Below are 24,076 nucleotides of genomic sequence, written 5' to 3'. Positions count from 1 at the left end.
CTGAGACACATACAAGGACACACACACACAATCAAGCAGACCATGGACAGAGAGATATCTCAGAAGAGCCAGCAAGCAGAATATAGACAGAGAAATCTCCAGAGAGAAAGAAGAACATGCAGAGAAGCAGACTACCTTGTAGGTCCCATACACCCCTTCTTTCTGAACCCCTTTCCAAGCTGAGGCTGGTCCTTTGTAAGGGAATATTTGGGAAAAATAAGAATACCAAAAAAGGTCTAAAAAATATAATAGAGGACTTATTTGAATAAATACTCTAAGGATCCATGATTTCTCAAAGAATGATACTCCAGACTTCAATAGTATATATAAACACAAAGAGTATTTTATTCATCAGAAGTTCAGCATGCTGGGGTCTCCCCCATTACCAAAATAGACTCCCACACGAGCTTGCAGGCTTGATTTAAAACACATTACGGAATTCCTGGGTAGGCGACCTCTAACTTAATCTGTTGGGTGTATATCTGTGGACATTCCCTTACTGGGATGTGGCAGCTGGAAAGTTGCTGGGGAGGTCAGGGAACTGCTGCTGACCCCTTGCAATTGCCTCAGGCTAGGGGACAGACAGCTTCTGAGGCTTGGACTTACCTGAAATTGCCCAGTTCTTGGAAACAGAGATTTAGGCCTAGTCTCCTTAACTGCTAATTTGAAGCTTATCGTGGAATCAGCCTAGCCTTTTCAATGCTTATATAAGAAAATACAACACTGAAAACCAAAATTATAAGTCTACATAATGTATATATACTTTATATTAAATGAAAGTCGTGGAAATTGGTGGCAAGTGCTCATCAAGAAAGAAAGAAAGAAAGAAAGAAAGAAAGAAAGAAAGAAAGAAGAAGGAAAACATGAAGGAAGGAAGGAAGGAAGGAAGGAAGGAAGGAAGGAAGGAAGGAAGGAAGGAAGGAAGGAGAGAAATTTTCTTTAGAAAGGTAGAGTGATATTTCCTTTCTCCTTTAACATGGAGCTGAAAAGCAGCCACAGTACTGAGCTCATTAATGACTACACAGAACTCACAGAGCAGTGGTTTGATAGAGCCAAGGTGAAAGAAAGTAACTGCTAAGTGTCAATTGGACACATTCACCACAGCACTCAGCAAAATTTGTAAGGGAGCCAAAAGAACTTGCTTTGCAGGGAACGATAGTGATTTATGGAATTTTGTATAACTGACAGCAAAATAAGTGGTGACATAATGGTATTGACTAACACCTAAAACTACAAAAAGAGTTGGATAAAAGCTATGTGGGCTACCCAAAGCAGCAAAGGACCAGGCCACATTGAATGTAACTGCAGACAATTAACTTTCAATGAATATAAGAGGAATTTCTCAACAAAAGGATGTGTAAATAACAATGTTAAAGGTACAGTATAGTATAGCTTCTCACTGATCTCCTCTGCTTGACTTCATACTATCTGGCAAAATGTTCTAATCTTCAGGCTCATTCTAATTCTCTGGCTTGTCCTGTATTTACCTGTGCCTAGACTGTTCTTTCTCTCTGTAACCTGTCTCTATATTAAAACTGTCCCTTTCTATTTCTGTATCCCTCTTTTTTTATTTCTGTTTCTATCTCTATTTCTATTTCTATTTTTATTTCTATAACTATCTATATCTATCTATCTATTTATCTATCTATCTATCTATCTATCTATCTATCTATCTATCTATCATCTATCTATCTATTTTTAGTGTGGTGTTCTCTTTTTCCACTAATCAATTTATCTACTTATTAACTCAACATCCCTAATTGCTGAATGCCATTCTCCCCGACTTTAAACAGTCCCTCTCCCATCTCTCCTCCATTTTTCTTTTGAGACACCCCCCCATGTGTATAACCCCACAATGGCATATTGTCTCTGCAAGGCTAGCACATCCTCTCTATTGAGGCAAGACAAGGCAGCCCAGTTAGAGGAAGGGGGAATCGATAGGCAGTCAAGAGTGTTAGAAACAGATCCTGGTCCATATTTTTGAGGACCCACATGAAGATCAAGCAGCTCATCTGCTACATATGTGCAGGGAAGCCTAGGTCCAGCTCTTTATGCTGTTTGGCTGGTGGTTCAGACTCTGAGAGTGCCCAAGGGTCCAGGTCAGTTGACTCTTTTGGTATTCCCAAAGAGTTCTTATACCCTACAGTGCCTTTGACCCTTCTCCTAACACTTCCATAAGAGTCTCCTCACTCTTTCCATTGTTTGGCTGTGGGTCTCTTCATCTGTTTCAGTCATTTGATAGGTAGAGTCTCTCAGAGGACAGTTATGCTAGGCTCCTGTCTGCAAACACAAAGTATCATTAATAGTGTCAGGAATTGGGACTTGCCTCTGGGATGGTTCTCAAGTTGGGCCAGTTATTTGTTAGCCATTCTTTCAGTCACTTCTCCACCTTTGTCTCTGTACATCTGGTAGGCAGGACATGTAGTGGGTCGAAGATTTAATGGGTGAAATGCTATCCTTATCTGCCTGGCTGTGGGAAGTGGCCACTTTCAGGCCCCATATGCCCCCACTGCTTTGAGTCTCATCTAGACTCACTCCCATAGACTTCCTGGTATCTCGCTTGTCTCAGTTTTCTGGCATGTCCTAGAGATTGTCCCTAACTGCCAATTTCCCTTCTTTCTCCCCTGTTTTCCTTATATATGATCCCCACCCCAGTCCCCATCCCCTTGTTTACCCAGTTTCCTCCTTCCATCAATATCCAATATCTATTTTGTTTTTCCCTTCTAGAAATGGCCACCCCCCCTTGGCCACTGTAGGCAGCTGTCTATTTTCATTAATTCACCTGCCCCCTGGCCCTCTGACCCTCTCTTCTGTCTTTCCCATACCTAATCCTGGTCCCCATATTCCTCCCCGCATCCTGCTCCCTCCCAGTTCCCTCCCTCCATCTGCCTTCTATGACTATTTTATTTCCCTTCTAAGTGAGACTTAAGCATCCTCTCTTGGGCCTTCATTCCTATTTAGCTTCTTTGGGTCTGTGGAGTATAGCCTTTGTATATTGCACTTTCTCAGTTAAGATTTATTTATCCACATAAAATATTTTGAATGATTTTTATTTCACTAGATACCATCTAATAACATGATTTGTTCTTTGCAAAATATTCATTATTTTGTATCCCATTTATGTTTAAAATCTAAAAATTAGAAGGATTATTCTTACCATTTCAACAAAGAAACCTTAAAAGTATAAGAACATCTTGTCTTTTCCTTGGTTCAGTTTTTATCATTTACTTATGAAGTTCAATGTTCTTGTCTATAATGTTATGATAAAGGTATAATAGTATGTTCTCCTGATAAGTAAAATAATCTGAATATGTAAAGTAATCAGCACGATTGTGTAACAAGTAAACACTTTTTTTTTTTTTTTTTTGAGACAGGGTTTCTCTGTGTAGCCCTGGCTGTCCTGGAACTCACTCTGTAGATCAGGCTGGCCTCGAACTCAGAAATCCACCTGCCTCTGCCTCACAAGTACTGGGATTAAAGGCATGTGCCACCATTGCTCAGCATAAGTAAACACTTCTGTATAGTTTCTTAAACTTTACACTTTCTCTTCTATATGTAAAGTCATTGTGATAAAGAAATAGGACTTTAGATCTATAATATATCACATATCAATGATTTACTTGATAGATTATATTAAAACTGTGCCTTTAAAATTGATAAAAATTATTTAATCTGTGATAGGTTCTAGATTATTCAATTATAAACTATGTGTGAATTCAAATGATTTTGTGGGGAAGAAAACTGAAGCCCTTGAAGGAATATTGGAATATTTTTAGATTTTGAGTGCTGTATAAACTATTATGCATTTTTACAGATTGTAAAATTCATGTAAGTTTTGTAGTGAATACTACTAATATTGATTCTCCCTTTTTATTTTTTTTTTTTTTAAGTCAGGATTGCCCTATGTAATAGATCACTTGCTGCCCTGTTATGGCTTTGTAGAACAGCCTGGTCTTGAACCCTCAGATATCAAGATATCATACTGCCTCTGCCTCCTGAATGCTGCAATTAAAGGCAATTGATGCATTTTTTATGTATGATTATATTGTCACATGAACAGCGGATATGATTCGAATATTATGGTAAACTTGAAAGTATGACTCTGTTCCCTAGTGTCTCATTCTTTTTCCAAAGCTATCTTTAAACTATCTCTAGATTTTATAATATAACAAAAAATTACAAAAATAAAATATGAGATGAATATGAAGAAGTGTTTATTTGAGAGCTTTCCTGGGTATAGTAGCCTGGGCTGTCATTTGTGTTCTATTAGGATCTGTAAAACATCTGTCCAGGATCTTCTGGCTTTCATAGTCTCTGGTGAGAAGTCTGGTGTAATTCTAATAGGCCTGCCTTTATATGTTACTTGACATTTTTCCCTTACTGCTTTTAATATTCTATCTTTATTTAGTGCATTTGTTGTTCTGATTATTATGTGTTGGGAGGAATTTCTTTTCTGGTCCAGTCTATTTGGAGTTCAGTAGGCTTCTTGTATGTTCATGGGCATATCTTTCTTTAGGTTTGGGAAGTTTTCTTCTATAATTTTGTTGAAGATATTTGCTGGCCCTTTAAGTTGAGAATCTTCATTCTTATCTACTCCTATCATCCATAGGTTTGGTCTTTTCATTGTGTCCTGGATTTTCTGGATCTTTTGAGGTAGGATTAATATAGTAAAAATGGCTATCCTGCCAAAAGCAATCCATAGATTCAATGCAATCTCCATCAAAATTCCAACTCAATTCTTCACTGAGATAGAAAGGGCAATTTGCAAATTCATCTGGAATAACAAAAAACCTTGGATAACAAAGACTATTCTCAACAATAAAAGAACCTCTGGTGGAATCGCCATGCCTAACATTAAGCTGTACTAGAGAGCAATTGTGATTAAAAACTACATGGTACTGGTACAATGACAGATGGGTAGATCAATGGAATAGAATTGAAGACCCAGAAATGAACCCACACACCTATGGGCACTTGATCTTTGACAAGGGAGCTAAATCCATCCAGTGGAAAAAAAAACAGCATTTTCAACAAATGGTGCTGGCACAACTGGCGGTTATCATGTAGAAGAATGTGAATTGATCCATTCGTATCTCCTTGTACAAAGCTCAAGTCTAAGTGGATCAAAGACCTCCACATAAGACCAGAGTCACTGAAATTAACAGAGAAGAAAGTAGGGAAAAGCCTCGAAGATACGGGAACAGGGGAAAAAATTCTTAAAAAGAACAGCAATGGCATGTGCTGTAACATGAAGAATTGACAAATAGGACCACATAAAATTGCAAAGCTTCTATAAGGCAAAATATACTATCAAGATGACAAAAAGGTCATCAACAGATTGGAAAAGAATTTTTACCAATCCTAAATCTGATAGGGGACTAATATCCAATATATACAAAGAGCTCAAGAAGCTGGACTCCAGAAATTCAAATAACCTCATTAAAAATGGGGCACAAAGCTAAACAAAGAATTCTCAACAGAGGAATATACAATGGCTGAGAAGCACCTGAAAAAAATGCTCAATATCCTTAATCATCAGGGAAGTGCAAATCAAAACAAGCCTGAGATTCCACCTCACACCAGTCAGAATGGCTAAGATCAAAAATTCAGGTGACAGCAAATGCTGGCAAGGATGTGGAGAAAGAAGAACACTCCTCCACTGCTGGTGGGATTGCAAGCTTGTACAACCACTCTGGAAGTCAGTCTGGAGGTTACTCAGAAAATTGGAACATAGTACTACCAGAAGATCCAGCAATACCTCTCCTGGGCATATACCCAGAAGAAATTCCAACTGGTAATAAGAACACCTGCTCCACTATGTTCATAGCAGTCTTATTTATAATAGCCAGAATCTGGTAAGAACCCAGATGTCCCTCAACAGAGGAATGTATACAGAAAATGTGTACATTTACACAATGGAGTACTACTCAGCAATTAAAAACAATGGATTCATGAAACTCTTGGACAAATCAGGCACCTGGAGGATATCATCGTTAGTGAGGTAACTCAATCACAAAAAAGTCATTAGATATGCACTCACTGATAAGTGGTTATTAGCCCAGAAACATAGAACACCCAAGATACAATTTGCAAAACACAAGAAAATCAAGAAGAGGGAAGACCAATGGGTGGATATATCATTCCTCCTTAGAATAGGGAACAAAATACCATGTAAGGAATTACAGAGACAAAATTTGGAGGTAAGATGAAAGGATGGGCTATAAAGAGACTACCCCACCCGGGGATCCATCCCATAATCAGCCACCAAACCCAGACACTATTGGATATAACAGAATGATTTTGCTGAAGGAACCCTGTTATACCTGTCTCGTATGAGGCTATGCCAGTTCCTGGCAAATACAGAAGTAGATGCTCACAGTCATCTATAAGATGGTACACAGGGCCCCCATTGGAGAAGCTAGAGAAAGCCAAGGATTCTGCAACCCTATTGGTGGAACAACAATATGAACTAACCAGTACCCCCAGAGCTCGTATCTCTACATGCATATGTAGCAGAGAATGGCCTAGTGGGCCATCACTTAGAAGAGAGAATCCTTGGTATTGCAAACTTTATATGCCCCAATACAGGGGAATGCCAGAGCCAAGAAGTGGGAGTGGGTGGGTAAGGGAACATGGCATAGAGAGGGTATAGGGTACTTTTGGGATAGCATTTGAAATGTAATAAAGAAAATATCTAATAATAAATGAATAAATAAATAAAGTGTATGTATTACAATTGCAAAAAAAGTACTTACTTGTTACACAATCATGCTGATTTCTTTACATATTCAGATTATTTTACTTATCATGAGAACACACTATTATACCTTTATCAAAATATTATAGACAAGAACATTGAAGTTCAATAAATATATATTAAAAAGCTGAACCAAGGACAGGAGGCAAGTATCAACACTAGATTTGAATTATGGTATAGATTACTTTAGTAATAGTGCTTGGTAATTTATTCATGAATTATCACCAATTATTCCTCTGTTCAAACTTCTCTATAGGCCATATGTTGAGTGATCATATACTTGAGACGCTAACATTAAACTCAAGGTTCCTCTGCTTTAGTTGTCTGAAGCTATGCACTCATCTTCATGTCCATTCAGGGCTCTAAATGCATCCTGGTTGTTTATACCCATTTCTTTCTCTAGGTTTGGAATCTTTTCTGATAAAAGATCATTGAATAATAAAATGTCTATGCCTTTTGTCTTTATTTAAGATTCTTTTTCTACTCTATAGATTCTTACAGTTAGTCATTTTAATGTGTTTTTGACTTTTTTAAAGTTTTGGTCATGTTCAATAGCATTTGCCTTTATGTATGTCTGAATGTATTATCATCTCCATTTTGTTTTCCTTTAGGAAATTTATTATTCTGCCTGATCCTATTTGTGGATAAAGCTTCTACTCTTTTCTTTTTAATTAGATTGTTGGATATTTTCAACAATTTTTAATATTTGAAATTAAAGTACACTATATAATCTCATACCTTTAACACTCTTTTCTCTCTTTCTCTCAAATTCATTTCACCTTTTCTTCCAGTTGTTTTACACACAAGCACACACACATAATCACACACACACATAATCACACACACACTCATACACATATAACATGATTACTATATATAGTGTCACTTATGGGTATCTGGTTGATTCTCTTTACTTTGTCAAATTTGTATTTTTTACTTTTTTAGTGTCAGATCCTCTGTTGAATTACTTTTCTTCGTTTTGTTTTAAATTTCTCCATAAAGTCACTGAACATTTCATTTACTTTGGTAACTTTCTCATCTAGCATTTGAATTAATTACTTCATTCTTTTGCTTATTTACTTCCTCTCTATGGATGTTAATCTTTTTTTAAGGGCCCTGATTTTTTTCTGGCACTTCTACTCTTAGTATCTTTGGTTTCTGCTAGTGGAAAATTGTGAGGTTGCTGATATTCCCTGGTGCATTGTTATCTCTTTTTTTGTTTCCTGTTGTTATCCTGCATCCCTTAGGATGGATATGTTTTCATTTCCCACCTTTCCAACTTCTCACTTCCATTGTTATGTTGTACTCATAGTCACAGAGGCCTGTCTATATAAAGAAATATACTTCCTGTTTCTTTATTTTTTTCATTTTTTATTAGGTATTTTCTTCATTTACATTTGCAATGCTATCCCAAAAGTTCCCCATACCCTCCCCCCACTCCCCTACCCACCCACTCCCACTTCTTGGCCCTGGTGTTCCCCTGTACTGAGGCATATAAAGTTTGCAAGACCAAGGGGCCTCTCTTTCCAATGATGGCCAACTAGGCCATCTTCTGATACATATGTAGCTAGAGACACAAGCTCCAGGGGTACTGGTTAATTCATATTGTTGTTCCACCTATAGGGTTGTAGACCCCTTCAGCTCCTTGGGTACTTTCTCTACCTCCTCCATTGGGAGCCCTGTGTTTCATCCAATAGACAACTATGAGCATCTACTCCTGTATTTGCCAGGCACTGGCATAGCCTCATAAGAGACAGCTATATCAGGGTCCTTTCAGCAAAATCTTTCAAGTGTATGCAATGGGGTCAGCGTTTGGAGGCTGATTATCGGATGGATCCCTGGGATATGTACTCACTGATATTAGTCCAGATACTTAGAATACTCAAGATACAAGATACAATTTGCAAAAGACATGAAACTCAAGAAGTATGAAGACCAAAGTGTGGACACTTTGCCCCTTCTTAGAATTGGTAACAAAACACCCATGGAAGGAGTTACAGAGACAAAGTTTGGAGCTGAGATGAAAGGATGGACCATCTAGATACTGCCATACCCGGGGATCCTGTTTCTTTTTAAGAAGTCAATTGTATCACTAGCCCTCAATAGTTTATCAGCAATCTGAGCATTGGTATTTAGAAAGACAGACCAGTGCCCTTGCATCCCCACTGAACCACAGATATTAGCAGTATCAGGGTACTGCTTGGGGAAAATTGCAGTTTACAGATTACTTTTAGAGGTACGGGTATCAATACTTTATTACTGAAGTGGTCAAGGATTTGAGAAACAGGAACATGTGGCTAATTAAGAATCAGTAAGTATGTGGGTTAAAAGTAGGAAAGGTAGTAGAGAAGTTACTGTAAATATAGAAATATATATATAAAATGGTAAGTATAGGAAAGAGACAGTGAAGTAAATGTTAATAAATGATAACTTAATAATATTGATAAACATGTAAATATTAATTAAATATAAAAATAAAACTTATAAAAATAAAAGCAGACTTAATAAGAAACATAAGAAAGTATGTCCTTAGCCATCATTTTTTCATCACTGAGATGATATGTTTTTGTTTTCCTCCTTTTTCTTGTCATGTATGTCATTTCTACAGGTATAATGGGGAGGGGATTGGTAGTCTCAGAAATTCAGATAAGTTAAATCAATATGTGCTTTCAGATAAAAAAGATTTATATGAGATGAGATAAGGTTCTTCAATGATTTCATGGACATAGTCCATTTTCTTATCTCCAGCAAGTTAACAGCCTTATTCCTAGGGAACTGGGACTTAATATTCCACAGTCAGGTCTTTTTGTTTGGTTTTGCTATCTGCAGCACCACTCACATGAGCAGTTCTCCACCAACAACTGTTTATAGCAGACAGTTGGTCACTGCAACAATAGCTGGTACAGCTGAACCTTTGTAGCAAGTCAGATGTTCGGGAGTATTTTAGTGCAGTGATAGAGCAGCTTATGTTTTTTCTTCTCTTAACCATATTATTCTACTTACATAAAATTTCTAATGTGCTCTCTCATGCAAAACACCACTACTATTTCTGGAGAAAAGACCTCATGTAGTCCAGGATGAACTAAAACTCAACATGTAGCTAAGAATAGCCTTTAATTGCTGATCTTCCTCCCTCCTTCTCACAAGTATTGAGACTACAAGTTTGTGTTGCCAGACTTACGTAAGTACTATGCCTCGCTACAATAGAATATTTGTGTTATAACTTCCAAACATCAGGCTCAGACTTAAAATATTAATTTCATGCCACTGTAAATGACTTTGTACTTGGTCTTTTAATATGTACTCATTTTTAACTGAAAAAAAACTATTTTATACAGTATATTACCAGTGCTTTTTTTACTCTATCAACCCTTCCATGATCCTCTCCAACTCTCTTAACACCCAACTTCATGCCCTTTCTTTTTCTTTAAAAATAACTAGCAAATAAAGTGAAAATAAACAATCAGAATTCCAAGAAAAACACACAAATACAAAATCAGAAATCCAAAATATATATTTGCATAATACCAATAAGACAAAACAAAAATATCCTTAAACAGGTATATTCAATGAAACAAGTCTACAGAAATACTCTGGAGTTCAGATTATATTGCTTGGGGATAGGGTCTACTATGAACTATGGTTAATATACCAAGTATACCAAGTGAGATTTCATTGAAAAAGACATTTCCTTTTCTTTGCAGTTACCAATTGTAGGTAGCTTCTTGATTAGAGGTCAGAACATATTTTCACTTCCAACTCTACACACTAGGACCTTTTCTGGCTTGAATGTATGTAAGTTCTGTACCTGATACCACAATCTTCGTGAATTCATTTGCACATCAGGACTGTTGTATCTCATTTACATAATAAGCAAAACAAATTTACACTTATACTGGCAATAAAAAAGTATTTACCCCCCCTCCCCATATCCTCACAAGCATATTCTGTTATTTGTTTGGTTGATCTCATCCAGTCCAGCTGGTATAAGATTAAATCTCAAAGTTGTTATAATTTAAAATTTCCTGATGACTATGCATGTTGCACATTCCTTTAAATGTTTCACAGTTATTATTAGTGATTCATCTTTAGAAATCTTTCTTCTTACTTCTGTACCCCGTTTTTAAATTTGATTACTTGTTGTCTTAAAATCTATTTTTTATTACTTCTTTGTATATCTTAGATATCAATCCTCTACTGGTTATATAATATGTAAAGTATTTTTTCCAATTCTGAAGCCCATTGTTTTGTTTAAAGAATGGAGATCTTTGTCACAAAAAAAAGCTTTTTAGTGTCATGAAGTTTCTTTATTAACTGGTGGTCTTAATGCCTGTGGTATAAGTGTTCTTTATAGGAAGTTGGTTCCTTTGCCAATGAGTTCAAGACTAATTCCTATTTACTCTTTTGTCAGATTCAGGATATTTTCTTATGTTGAAGTACTTGACAGATTTGGAGTTGGATTTTGTATAGGATGATAAATATGGATCTATTTTCATTCTTCTACAATTAAACATCAAGTTAGACCAGAACCATTTGTGAACATGTCCTATTTTCCAACATGATTTTTTTTTTTTTTTTGGTTTCTTTGTCAAATCTTAGGTATCCATCTATATGATCTTATGTCTGGAAATTAAATTAGATACTATTGTTCAATCTCTTCCTTTTATGCCAATGCCATATTTCTGATGTGTAACTTGAGATTTGAGATGGCAGTACTGTCAGCATGCTGTTTTTATTACTTGGTATGTATCTGAGTCAAGGTGGAATTTCTATTTTTCTATATGTGGCTGAAAAATAGTTTTTCAATAGTTGTGAAGAATTGTGTTGGAATTTTGATAGAAATTATGATTATAATTTTCCTTTTGACGTTTGCTTTATATATTTTTATTATATATTTTCTTTATATGCATTTCAAATGCTATCCTGAAAGTTCCCTATACCCTCTCTCAGCCCTGCTACCCTACCTAACCACTCCCACTTCTTGGCCCTGGCATTCCCCTGTACTGGTGCATATAAAGTTTGCAATACCAAGGGGCCTCTTTTTCCAGTGATGGCCGACTAGGCCATCTTCTGCTATATATGCAGGTAGAGATACGAGCTCTGGGGGGTACTGGTTAGCTCATATTGTTGTTCCTCCTATAGGGTTGCAGACCCCTTCAGCTCCTTGGGTAGTTTCTCTAGCTTCTCCATTGGGGGCCCTGTGTTCCATCTTATATATGACTGTGAGCATCCACTTCTGTATTTACCAGGCACTGGCATAGCCTCATACGAGACAGCTATAACAGGGTTATTTTCCTAACTCCCTGAAATAGTGAAACCCAAAGTCTCAGAGAAAACATCCTTAGAAAAGAGATATACAGGAAGAAATGTAACATTATGCTGTTTTCAGGAATTTGGAAAAGTTTCATGAACCCAGTCAACTGAATTGAGTTTTAAAGCCATTTCATGAAGTCCTGTCATGATACTGTGATTAGAAGTTTTACACTAACTGAAATAAATGAATACACGTAGAATTTTGCTCTATTGACCACGTTATATTTATACTTAATTTCCATTTCTCAAATTTCCAGTTCTTTATTTTTCTTTAAAGTAGCTACTATCATTAGAATGTTCAGAATTATATTTTATTTCTTAGGACTATTTGGAACTTATTCATATTTCCAAAAGTGACAAAATGTTAATAATTAGTCATTAATATTGTTTTAACATCAATGCCAGATGATTTCATAAAGTAAAATAAGTATAAGATCAATTTGTCAGCTTAATGAATAAATTATATAATTGAACTATTTATCAGTGCAATCACTGTCATGACTAAACCAGTTGAGAATACCAGTTTTAAAAATCACATTATTAAGTTTAGTATGCAAAATGAGGATGGGAAATTTTCTTCCAGACATTACAGAAGGAAACATAGGTAGCTCACAAGGTAATAAGCTCACTTGTGGGATTTAATTGATGTAATAAAGAACTACCTGGGGGGGGGGGTCAAATTTTCACAGTCAGAGAAAGAAAAATGAAAAACATTCCTTGTAGATAGGAGAAAATATAGGGAATCCAAGACCTTTGCTTTTTATTCTCAATTGCAAAATGAAATGGCTAGCATTATGTCAACTGGACACAAGCTACAGATATCTTAGTGAAGTAAACATCAATTGAGAAAATGCTTCTGTTAGAAATGGGACCTCATGAAACTGCAAATTTTCATATAAGGCAAAGAATATTCTCAATAAGACAAATTGGTAGCCTATCGATTAGGAAAGGATCTTTTTCAGCCCTTCATCTCACAGAAGGATAATATTCAAAATTTACAAAGAACTGAAGAAATAAGGCACTAACAACCCAAATAACCACATTTTTAAAATGAGATGCAGAACTACACAAAGAATTTTCAACAGAGGAATCATGAATAGCCTAGAAGCAATTTAAAAAAATTTAAAGTCCTTAGTCATCAGGAAATGCAAATCAAAACATCTCAGAGGTTTCATCTTATACCTATCAGAATGGCTATGATCAAAAACTCAAGAGATAAAACATGCTGGCGAAATGTGAAGCAAGGGGAACACTTCTTCATTGCTCGTGGGAGTAAAAACTTTACAACCACTGAAGAGATCTACCTCAAGACCACTACTAGGCATATACCAAAAAGATGCTCCAACATCCTTCAAAGATACTTGCTCAACTGTGCTCATACCAACCTTATTTGTAGTAGCCAGAAACTAGAAAAACAGCTTAGATGTGTTTCAACTAAAGAATGGATAAAGAAAATGTCGTACTTCTACACAATGGAATACTATTCAGCTATTAAAAACAAAGTTATCATGTATTTTTGCAGGAACTTGAGAATATTACCCTGAGTGAGGCAACCCAGTCCCCAAAGTATATTATAAGTGGATATTAGCCATAAAATGCAGGTGCCATGATGTATTCCACAGACCCAAAGAAGCTGAACAAGAAGGAGACTCAAGAAAGGAGCCTTGAGTCTCACTTAAAAGGGGCAATAAAATAGACATGATATGCAGATGGAGGAAGGGAGATTGGGAGAAGGGAGGATGAAGAGGGGAATGGGAGTTCTAAATCATGTGTCAGGAGGGACAGGAGGGATGGCTAGAGAGCCATGGGAGTGAATGGAGCAATGCAGCTGACACGGCTAAGGAGGTGGTGGTCATCTCCAGGGCCAGAGGAAGATCTGGGATTTAGGATGTGTCCAGGAATCAATTGGGATGACCTTGGCTCTGGCTCAATACATTCATCATGTGGAGCCTGCATAAGCTACCTCCTGTGGCCAGAGAAGAACCCCAGTGGAGAGCTGGAGAGCCAGCCCACTCAGGGAACTTTTGGCCTAGAATTTATCCTGTCTGAAGGACTTGTTTGCATGGGGGATGGAGATGAAACTGAGGGAGATGTCAGCCAATAATCTGCCCAACTAGACCCATCCCATGTGCAAGCAACAATCCCTAACATTATTAATGATACTCTCTTATACTTGCCGACAGGAGCATGATGTCTACTGAGAGGCTCTATCCAGCAGCTGGCTCAGATAGAACTACAGACACCCACAGTCAAACAGTGGATGGAGCTTGGGGACTCTCACGGACGAATAGGAGAAAGGATTGAAGGCCCTGAAGGGGACAGGAACTCCACAGAAAAACCAACAGAGTCAACTAACCTGCACCCTTGTGGCTCTCAGAGTCTGAAGCAACAACCAAACACATGGCCTGGGCCTAGGCCTTCCCACACATTTGTAGCAGATATGTAGTTAGGTAGGTCCTGAACAACTGGAACGGGGCTATCAAAAAGCTGTTGCCTGTTTGTTTGATATGTTCTTCTAGCTGGGCTCTTTTTTCTGGCCTCAGTGTGAGGAAAAATTGCCTAGCCTTGCAGTGACTTGAAGTGCCAAGGTGGTGGGAAACCCAGGTTGGGCCAACCTGCCAGGAGGAGAAAGAGAGGGAGTATTGGGGAAGGATTGTGGGAGGAGTTACTTGGAGGGGACAGTGAGCAGTATGCAAAGTGAATAAGTAAAAATAAAGAAAGGAAAAATGGGTTGTAGGCACCTCTGTAGGGTATTTTCTTAATTAATAATCGATGCACAAGCACTCAGCCCAATGAGGGTGATGCTATCCTTGGGCTGGTAGTCCTGGGTTCTCTAAGAAAGCAGAATGACTAAGCCATGGCCATGGCAAGCCAGCCAGTAAGAAGCACTGCTCCATCAGCTCCTGTTTTTAAGTTCCTACCTTGTTTGAGTCTCTGCCTTGTATTGTAGCCCCTGTGGACTATGACTCAAGATATTAAAAACAAATGAAATGTTTTCTTTCCAATTTTCTTCTACTGGGTTTTTATTTATTTATTTTTTGTTTATTTATCACAGCTATAAAAGCACTAACAAGAAATGAAGTAATTGCCTGGTGGTGGTGTGCATGCCTTTAATCCCAGCACTTGAGAGGCAAAAATACTTGGATATCCATTAGTTCGAGGCAACCCACTCTACAGAGTAAGTTCCAGGAAATACAGAATATATAGAGAAAGCCTCTCTCAAAATCAAATGAATAAACAAAATATCAAAAAACAAACAAAACAATAGCCAAAGAAAAACAAATGTCTCAAGCTTTTCTGACCCTCAAAAAGAACTGAAATAATGGTATTTTTAATGTTTTATGGATATCAAAATTTGCTATTTTATCATCAAACATTCATGTTCAACAATCACTTTTTCTCTGGTACTACTGGTTTATAAAGTCATTTTCAGTTTTATTTGTACATATTGAGTGCAGATTGTATTCAGTTTCATACATGTACTTTCATACATGCATATAATATCCTTTCACTGTGTTCAACATCATTCCCCTCTTGTACTCTCCTTCCTTTTTCCTATTCATATTAGTTTACATCATTCCCTTATACAATTTTTCCTATCTTAATGTATACATACACAAACACACATATATACATACACACACACATACACACACATATACAAACTCTCTTAGTTCTTAGTTTGACTTAATACACTTTATGATTCTCTCAATTTATCTTCATTTACATGAGAAAAAATATGATGTAGTTCTCTGTGGCTGAAAATAATTTCATTATATATACATGCCATATTTCTTTCTTTATCTGGTCTTGATAGTGAAGTTGATTTCATAACTTTGCAATCTTAAATACTGCATCAGTAAACATTGCTGTAGTATGTTGGCTTAAATACATACTCAAGAATGGTATATTTGCATCATGTGTAAATCTATTTTTAGTTTATTGAGTAATCTCCATTTTCATAGTGGCTCTATGTATCATTTTTTAAGAAAAATTTGGACATGCTGAATATTCTCAATGGCTTGTGATTAGTACATGTCTAAAAATTTAAATTACAGTTAAAAATTTAAGTGAAAAATGTTATCTATGCAACTTACAAAGCATAAAAGCTTAGCAATCCAGTCCACTGTAGAGTACCAGTTGTTTTGGCTTATGAGCTTATAACTCAATACTGCAGTCTTGCCTTTCCAGAGAATAATGTGTCATGTATCACTATCTGACAAAAGATTAAAATTCATGACTCAATAATAAACTTCAAATGAATATATGTTTGCAGCTTTCTCAAAATCTTCATTGGCTCCTTGGGTTCTTCTCTAGCTCCTCCATTGGGGACCCTGAGCTCAGTACAACTAAAGAGTACGCATGGAGGGACCCATGAATCCAGCCACATATGTAGCAGAGGATGACCTTGTGGGACATCAATGGGAGGAGAGGCCCTTGGTCCTGTGAAGGCTCAATGTTCCAGTATAAGGGAATGCCAGGACAGGAAAGCAGGAGTGGGTGGGTTATTGAGCAGGGGGAGGGGGTATGGGATGGGGGCAGTTTCAGAGGGGAAATGAAGAAAGGGGATAACATTTGAAAATGTAAATAAAGAAATTATCTAATAACATTTTTTAAAATCTTCATTGGCAAAATTATAGGAGATATCTGCATAACCTCTTATGCTCTGACAAGGTTGGATTCCCTTTTATGGTATCACATATCACTGCTACATTTAAAAGATCTTTACCAGAAACATGCATTTCTAATATTAGTATAATTTACATCTTTTAGGACCTAGAAAAATAAGCTTTCTGGCAACATATAACAATAACTTACTATATCTAATTTTCTTTTTCTGTGTGTAACTGAATACATTTTGTGGTTCTGTTGCTTTCACTAATTACCACAGCTTAGCTTTTTTAGTTGTAAAAAGAATTTATTTTAAACACTCTACTTTTCCTTCAGTTCTTCATAAATATTTCTTTTGTTTTGGAGATTAAATGACCATATAAATTGGTAATAATGTTTCTCTCCATTTAGTTTGTTGTTGACTACTGGTTTGTTGTATAATGTATTTACTAAGTTTAGGTATGGGCCTTGAAATTTCTAATCTTTCCAGACTTTTACCATGAAGGGTTGTTGAATTTTGTCAAATGATTTCTCAGCATCTAAGAAGATCATGTGGTTTTTTTTTTCTTTTTGTGTGTTTATATAGTGAATTACATTGATGGATTTCCATATATTGAACCATCCCTGCATCCCTGGGATGAAGCCAACTTAATCATGATGGATGAACATTTCTATGTGTTCTTGGATTTAGTTTTCAAGAATTTTATTGAGTACTTTTTCATCTCTATCATCATCATGAGATGTGATTTTAAATCCAAATCTTGCTTTTCCTGTGTGATGGGGTATCCAGCACTTGCTGTAATGGAAGAACTAGGCTCTGATGAGGCCAAGTAGCCTAAATGGAAAGAAACTTGAAGCAATCCTACTAAGATCAGGGACCAGACAAGGCTGCCCACTTTCTCCCTATCTATTCAATATAGTATTTGAAGTCCTATCCAGAGCAATTAGACAACAAAAGGAGGTCAAAGGGATATAAATTGGAAAGGAAGAAGTCAAAATGTCTCTATTTGCAGATGATATGATAGTTTACTTAAGTGGCCCTAAAAATTCAACCAGAGAACTAAACCTGATAAACAACTTCAGCAAAGTGGCTGTATATAAAGTTAACTCAAACAAATCAGTACCCTTCCTCTACTCAAAGGATAAATAGGCTAAGCAAAGAACTCGAGGCTGTGCTGAATGATTAAAGAATGTCATGGGTTCCATTGGGGAAATTCCTCCTGAGGTATGTCATACAGAGACTCACAATAAGATTCAAGAGGAGTCTGACATGTAGAAAATCAGAGAACTAGAGAAGCAGATGGAGGGTGCTTACCAGGGGACAAGAAGCAACACAGTACCCAGCAGGTCAGGTTAGATGAGAAGTGGTAGTTTTGATGAAGAAAGTCATGGAGACGACTAGAGGTCAAATAATGAAATTTCTGGGACCCTGGAAGATGATTTTCTTAAGGCTAAATCTGGGAACAAGTAGATATATGATTATGAATCCAATATACCAGACAGATCCAGGCACAGTGGATATAAAGGGTCGTATGCTGAAGAGTTTGAAACAGACAGTAGTGATCAGCAAGACATTACCAATGGGGGGGGGCACCTCCCCAGGTAAAAAATATCTGCCTATGAATCCCAAAAACATAAGTAGTCAAAGAAATCCCATAAGAAGAAGTAGTAGAAAACACGGTCTCTCTCTCTCTCTCTCTCTCTCTCTCTCTCTCTCTCTGTCTGTCTCTCTCTCTCTCTCTCTCTCTCTCACACACACAAACACACAGAGGGAGAGAGAGAGAGAGAGAGAAGAAAAAACACAAAAGAAAAACAAAAAGGAAGCTCCTCAAGTGAGTTCTCAGAGGAAACTCAAGCTTCTAGCACCAGGAAAAGGAAGCAACCACACAAGAGCAAGAAAAAAAACTAGAAAAAAAAAAAAGGCTCCTAAAAAATCTTTACCTTTCGGGGGAGAAAGTGATACTTCTCAGTCAGAAGATTCTGCATCTAGCTTCTAGTAGTTCTGAGGAACCCGAGGAAAGTGGCACTAAGAATACCGAAAGGGCTAATATCCAGTTATCAGTGAATGCATATCAAGTGACTTCTTTTGTAATTGGGTTACCTCACTCAGGATGATATCCTTCTGATATATCCATTTGCCTAAGAATTTCATACCCAAGATACAATTTGCAAAACACAAGAAAATCAAGAAGAAGCCAGGCTGCGGTGGCACATGCCTTTAATCCCAGCACTTGGGAAGCAGAGGCAGGTGGATTTCTGAGTTCTATGCCAGCCTGGTCTACAAAGTGAGTTCCAGGACAGCCAGGGCTCTACAGAGAAAAGCTGTCTCAAAAAACAAAAACAAAAGCAACAACAACAACAACAACAAAAACCAAAAAAACAAAACAAAAAAAAATCAAGAAGAAGGAAGACCAACGTGTGCTTACTGCATTCCTCCTTAGAATAAGGAACAAAATACCCATGGAATGAGTTACAGAGACAAAGTTTGGAGATGAGACAAAAGGATGGACCATCCAGAGACTGTCCCACCCAGGGATCCATCCCATAATCAGCCACCAAACGCAAACACTATTGCATATGCTAGCAAGATTTTGCTGAAAGGACCCTGATATAGTTCTCTCCTGTGAGAATATGCCAGTGCCTGGCAAATACACAAGTGGATTCTCACAGTCACCTATAAGATGGAACACAGGGCCTCCAATGGAGAAGCTAGAGAAAGTACCCAAGGAGCTGAAGGGGTCTGCAATCCTATAGGAGGAACAACAATATGAACTAATCAGTACTGTCAGAGCGCGTGCCTCTAGCTGCATATGTAGCAGAAGATGGCCTAGCCAGGCATCACTGGGAAGAGAGGACCCTTGGTCTAGCAAACTTTATATGTCCCAGTACAGGGGAACACCAGGGCCAGGAAATGGGAGTGGGTGGGTTGGGGAGCAGGGCAGGGGGAGGGTATAGGGGACTTTCGGGATAGCATTTGAAATGAAAATGAAGAAAATATCTAACAAAAAATTGGAAAAAAATAAAGAAAGGAAAGGAAAAAGAAAGAGAAGAGTGTCTGTCCATGTTCCCATTCCTGACCCTGAGGTACAAGAGAGGACAAGCAAGTGCAGGAACTCACTAATGACCTGGGCACACCATTTTTTTTTTAATTTTCTGTATAGGTATTCTAACCTAAGTGATTAATTGAAAAAATAATCATTTCAAGAAACCTTAATAAAAAAATACCAGATTCTTTATTAACAAAAGGAGATAGAGATTAACAAACCACAATAGGAAACAAAGGTATCTGTGACAGGACAACTCTGACTCATGTCAGATGTCTGTGCTGCAGGAGTCACCCAATTTCCCTGCTGGTCAGGGTTTACAGTTACATTTAGCACAACCCAAGCACAACAGTAACTGAATAGTAAATATTTTTTTTTAGTTTCATTGCTGTATATTGCCTAAATGCTCTTCTGTTTGAAATTATTTGTTTAGTCGTCCTATCTATCAAATGGAAAAAAATAGCAAGTTGTTATGATGCTTTCAAAGAGATTCAGAGCAAGTTGTAGTTTTCTACATGCTGATCTCCAGTTGAACCAGCACAATTTGTTAAAAATGCGTATTTTGGAGCCATGAGTGCCTCCATGCATATTCCCTGGTTGTTGGTTTAGTCCCTGTGAGCCCTGGGCATACTGGTTGGTTCATACTGTTGTTCCTCCTATGGGGCTACAAAACCCTTCAGTTCCTTGGGTCCTTTCTCTAGCTCCTCCATTGGGGACCCTGTACTCAGTCCAATGATTGGCTGAGAGCATTCGCCTCTGTATTTGTCAGGCACTGGCAGACCCTCTCAGGAGACAGATATATCAGGCTTCATTCAGCAAGTACTTCTTGACATCCAAAATAGTGTCTGTGTTTGATGACTGAATATGGGATTGATCCCCAGGTGTGGCAGTCCAGAGATGGCCTTTCCTTTACTCTCTGCTCCACACTTTGTAACTCCTTCTGTGGGTATTTTGTTCCCCCTTTCTAAGGAGGGCCAAAGTATTCACACTTTGGAATTATTTCTTGAATATCAAGTGGTTTGTGAACATGGAGGGACTCATGGCTCTAGCTGCATATGTATCAGAGGATGGAACTGTCAGACATCAATGTGAGGAGAGGTTCTTGGTCCTGTGAAGGCTCTATGTCCCAGTGTTTTGGAATGCCAAGTCCAGGAAACAGGAATGGGTGGGTTCATGAACATGTAGAAGGGGGAGGGACAGGGTTTTTTTGGAAGGGAAACAAAGAAAGGAGATAACATTTGAAATGTAAATAAAGAAAATATGTAGTAAAAAATTTAAAAAGAGATAGTGAAAGAGTGTGAAAAATACTTCCCAAACAAGGTCTCCAATAGCCAAAGTTGATCAACTAAACTGATTGTGTTTCACTATTGTAGCTGACTACCCAGACCAGATGTTTCAGATCACTAAATTTTGGGTGATCATTCCTGAATTATTAATAGAGTAATATTGATTTTTTAATATAATTATTTTCAAAACAGCTGGGAATACCATTATGTGTTAAAATATGTACACCACCCCAGCCACTCAAAAAAAAAAAAATGCTGTCTTTTTTCCACTGCATGGTTTTAGATCCTTTGTCAAAGATCAAGTGATCATGTGTGTGTGTGTGTGTGTGTGTGTGTGTGTGTGTGTGTGTGTTCATTTCTGGTCAGTTATATTCCATTCATCTTCCTGCCTGTGTCTGTACCAATAGAATGCAGTTTTTATCACTATTTCTCTGTAATATAGTTTGGGAAGCCTTGTCTAGTCCCTGATTTTAGTGAGATTGCTTCAAGTTTCTCTCCAATCAGTTTGACACTGGCTACTGGTTTGCTCTATATGTCTTTTTCTATGTTTAGGTATGGGGCTTAAATTCCTGATTTTTCCAAGTCTTAACATGAAGAGATGCTGAATTTTGGCAAATGCCTTTTCAGCATCTAATGAAATGATCATGTGGGTTTTGTCTTTTAGTTTGTTTGTTTAGTTGATTACATTGATAGATTTCTATATATAGAACCATCCCTGCATCTCTAAGATGAAGCTTGCTTGATTGTGGAGAATGATCATTTTAAGGTGTTCTTAAATTCAGTTGGCAAGAATTTTATTGAGTATTTTTGCATCAATGTTCATTAGGGAGATTGTTTCTGAAATTCTCTTTCTTTGTTTGGTCTTTGTGTGGTTAAGGTATAAGCATAATTGTGGCTTCATAGAACTAATTGGGTAGTGTTCCTTCTCTTTCTATTTTGTGGAGTAGTTTAAGGAGCATTAAGTGGAATTGGGTCTTCTTTAAAGGTCTGATAGGTTTCTGCCCTAAACCCATCTGGTACTGGGCTTCTTTTTTGGTTGGGAGACTTTTAATGACTGCTTCTATTTCTTTAGGGGTTATGGGACTGTTTAAATGGTTTACCTGATCCAGTTTTAACTTTGGCACCTGGCATGGGTCTAAAAAATTTTCCATTTCATCTATGTTTTCCAACTTAGTTGAGTATAAACTTTTGTAGTAGGATCTGATTTTTTTTGGATTTCCATGGTTTCTGTTGTTATGTCTCCCTTTTCACTTCTGATTTCATTAATTTGGATATTGTCTCTGTGTCCTTTGCTGAGTCTGGCTAAGGGTTTATCTCAAAGAATCAACTCCTGGTTTAGTTGATTCTTTGTATAGTTCTTTTTGTTTATATTTGGTTGATTTCAGCCCTGAGTTTGATTATTCCCTGCCTTCTACTCCTCTTGGGTATTTTTGCTTCTTTTTATTCTACAGTTTTTAGGTGTGCTGTCAAGCTACTTGTTTAAGCTCTCTCCAGTTTCTTTTTGGATGCACTCAGAGCTATGAGTTTTCATCTTACCACTACTTTCATTGTGTCCCATAAGTTTTCATATGATATGTCTTCACTTTCATTGAATTCTAAAAAGTCTTTAATTTCTTCCTTGACCAAGTAGAGTGTCATTTAGATTCCATTTGCATGTGTGTTTTCTGTTGTTTTGTGGAATTTAAGGTCAGCCTTAGTCTGTGGTGATCTCATAGATTGGATTATTTCAGTCTTCTTGTATTTGTTGAGTTCTGTTTTGTGACCAATTATATGGACTATTTTGGAGAATGTACCATGAGCTTATAAGAAGGTGTATTCTTTTGCTTAAGTTGAAATCTATAAATATTTGTTGAAACCATTTGTCTCATGACTTCTGTTTGTTTCACTCTATCTCTGTTTCTGTTTCCATGATCTCTCCATTGCTGAGAGTCTCCCTCTATCATTGTATGGGGTGTGATGTGTGCTTTGAGCTTTAGTAAATTTTATTTTATGAATGTGGATGCCCATGCATTTGCAGTGTAGATATTCAGAATTGAGAGATCATCTGGGTAGATTTTTCCTTTGATGATTATGAAATGACCCTCCTTATCCTCTTTGATAACTTTTGGTTGAAAGTTGATTTTGTTTGATATTGGAATGGCTACTCCAGCTTGTTTCTTGGACCATTTGCTTGGAAAATAGTTTTCCAGCCTTGTACTTTGAGGTAGTGCCTATCTTTGTCACTGAGTTACATTTCCTGTATGCATCAAAATGCTGGGTTCTATTTATGTATCCAATCTGTTACTCTATGTCTTTATATTGGAGAACTGAGTCCATTGAGGATTAGAGATATTAAGGAAAAGTGATTGTTACTTCCTGTTACTTTTATTGTTAGAGGTAGAATTATGTTTGTGTGGCTATCTTCATTTAGGTTTGTTAAAAGATTACTTTCTTGTTTTTTCAAGGTTGTAGTTTTCCTCATTGTATTGGTGTTTTCTGTCTATTTTCATATGTAGGGCTGTATTTGCAGAAAGATATTGTTGAAATTTAGTTTTGTCATGGAATATCTTATTTTCTCCATCTATGGCAATTGAGAGATTTGCTGGTTATAGTAGTCTGGGCTGGCATTTGTGTACTCTTAGGGTCTGTATGACCTAGGATCTTCTAGCTTTCATAGTCATTGGTGAGAAGTCTGGTGTAATTCTGATAGGTCTGCCTTTATATGTTACTTGACCTTTTTTCCTTACTGCTTTTTATATGCTTTCTTTGGTTTGTGCATTTGGTGCTTTGATTATTATGTGAGAGGAGGAATTTCTTTTCTGGTCGAGTCTATATGGAGTTCTGTAAGCTTCTTTCATGTTCATGGGTATCTCTTTCTTTAGATTAAGGAATTTTTCTTCTATAATTTTGTTGAAGATATTTACTAACCCTTTAAGTTGGAATCTTCTCTCTCTCTTTTCTATACTTATTATCCTTAGGTTTGGTCTTCATGTGTTCTGGATTTCCTGGATGTTTTGGGTTAGCAGCCTTTTGCATTTCGCCTTTTCTTTAACTGTTTTGTCATTGTTTCCTATGATATCTTCTGC

General features: G+C 37.2%; 1 pseudogene; it reads left to right on the top strand.

Annotated features, from left to right (window-relative positions):
* Gm14659 (predicted gene 14659) lies at positions 17,844-20,246 on the top strand (annotated as a pseudogene).

Source organism: Mus musculus, chromosome X (assembly GCF_000001635.26).
Source record: "Mus musculus strain C57BL/6J chromosome X, GRCm38.p6 C57BL/6J".
NCBI lineage: Eukaryota > Metazoa > Chordata > Mammalia > Rodentia > Muridae > Mus > Mus musculus.
Note: the sequence above shows the minus strand (reverse complement) of the source record. Positions and strands in the feature narration are given on the sequence as shown.